Source organism: Charadrius vociferus, unplaced genomic scaffold (genome assembly GCF_000708025.1).
Source record: "Charadrius vociferus isolate BGI_N301 unplaced genomic scaffold, ASM70802v2 scaffold70, whole genome shotgun sequence".
Lineage (NCBI taxonomy): Eukaryota > Metazoa > Chordata > Aves > Charadriiformes > Charadriidae > Charadrius > Charadrius vociferus.
Genome location: NW_009646851.1, coordinates 1,381,255 through 1,383,648, shown reverse-complemented (window position 1 = coordinate 1,383,648; position 2,394 = coordinate 1,381,255).

Genomic DNA, 2,394 nt, shown 5'->3' with positions numbered 1-2,394 from the left:
CAGCTGCAATAATATTCAAAACACAATCTGCCAATTAATTATTCTCTAAAAGCCACTCCACTTGTCCATGACCACTCTGGAATCCATGCACTGTATGGGGCTGGTCTTCAGCTAACGTGAGCAAAAATAGCTCTTCTATCATGATGACAAATTCATCGGTAAAGGATCGTGTAGCATGACTTTGTCCTATCTACAGACAATTGTGCCCAGACATTCCCTGTGTTGGTAATTTTAAATTATCCTTATCGAGCAGCAGGTTCTGTTCTTTATATTTTTATATTTAATATCATATTCATTTTCTCAGCCCCAGAGTTCCCAATACAAGGCGTGTGCCATTCTGAAGTGTCATGGATGTAAGCAGGAATTCAAGCACTTCACTGATGACACAAAAGAGCTTTAAAATGGGTATTAGTCCACACCACAGTGGATGCATTCTGGAATCCGCTGCATGCCTGTCTGGAGTGTCTTAGATACCTTTTTCAAAGATTGTGATATATAAACAAAACATAAAAAATAGTGAAAAAGACTAGGAAAAAATGCCTCCTGCTTACTTCAAGGTAAAATCAAGGATTGTATTAAATAGTAGAGATTTATATTTTTACCTTTTCATCCCTATAAACTGAAACTGTCATTATTTTAATTTGGTTTCAATTTTGTTACCTTAAAAAGGTGTTTAACAGTTAGTAGAAATATCTATGGTAAAAAGCTCCAACGAAAAATTAAGAAACCTTAAAATAGAGGAAATCAATTCAGAGCACTCCACGTTAATCTTTAAACATTTCTTTCATAAGAAATTTGGGGATCCAGAAAACAGGATTCAAGATATTAATCATCTTCATTCCAGAAGCATGAATTTATACTGGGACTCTATAATGTTTTGAACTGCACATGCACATGGTAGAGAGACACTATGACCCCCAAACTGTCTCTGTCTCCTACCGGCCAGCCCATGAATACATTTGGCATCCACCTAGTATAAGACTTTTTATTTCAGAACAAAGAATGACCAGAATGATGCAAGCTATTTGTTTTACTAAGAACGTCAGAGATTTAATATGAAAATAATAGTTTGAGAGTGTATCACTTAGAAGAAACACAACTATGCAAAAAACTGAAATACAAGAACAAAAGGAACATAGGGCTTGATGGTAGGGTAGGATTTGTTCTTCTCAAACTATTTGGATTCCCAGACCAAGTTTATGAACTTTTGATCTGAAAACAATCTCTGAACGCTGTGGAAAAGAAGGTTGTTGGGAACTGGGGGAAGATTTTGCATAAATTGATTGTATGCCTGTTTGTTTGAATGATCTAAGTTCAGAGGTGATAGGCTGGCAAACCAAGAGGACTGTACATAGGTTTTCTGAGATACCGTCTTCAACACTGATATCTCCTAATTCTACCCTCAGCTCTTTGCCCCAACTACATCTAATTAAGTGGCTGATGCAGACTAAACTGTTACCATTAAAATCAGGGCTTTTTTGACATAATAATAACTTTGGTGCCCAATATGCGGAGATGAAAGACTAGTGAAATTAGCCCACCTAGCGCTATAAGAAGAAAGGTTTTAATGTCCATTGAAAACAAACAAACAAGAAAACCTAAAATCCAACGACCAACCGAATAAAACCCCACTGATGTAGCTCCTCAGAGACAGATACTATACTGATGTGCTACAAATCACAAAACTGCTGCACAATACTGTGGTGTGTGCTCCGTGTGTGTGAACGAGAGACAGAGAGACTTCTTGGCCTTTGCCATGTTATTTCCACACTGTTACAAGGGGGAAGCTCAGGAGCTGTTAGACGTTATCTCCCTGCAAGATGACTGTCACGTAAAAATGTGAATGTTATAAATTCACTGCTGTGAATTTTAAGCAGGGTGTCAATTTTCTGTAATTCATGAGCTGGATGCTAGTCAGCTTTTGAGTCATGCTTCGGGTAGCTGCTACAGGGTGGTAAAACAGCTTGTGAAGAGGCAGGCACAAGGCTGAACCTGATAGTACCCGAGAGCCCCACGGCAGCCCCTGGCACTGTCCCTGGCAGAGCTGAAGGCAGTGACACTCCTCTGCGGCCGGCTGCGCTCAAACTGCAGTGTTGCTTTCAGCTGAGCTGAGGCATGTTGTAATGCCTGGAGGTACAAACTGCAGGCATTTTCCCCACACTGGAGAGCTAGGGAGACGCGCTTTGCTTTAAAGGCTACGGCCGCAGTTAAGCAAGGATTGTAAGGCATATGGTGTGCGTGGGCAGGAGGTACGTGCTGAGGTGCGGGGAGCTCATAAACGTGTGTTTCCAACTTGCCTGCCATTAATCAAGGAAACCTTTTAAATTAATAGACCTAGTAAGCAAACAGAAGGGAAACTGTCTGCCAAGCGACCCAAAACCAGAGGGCAGCCCG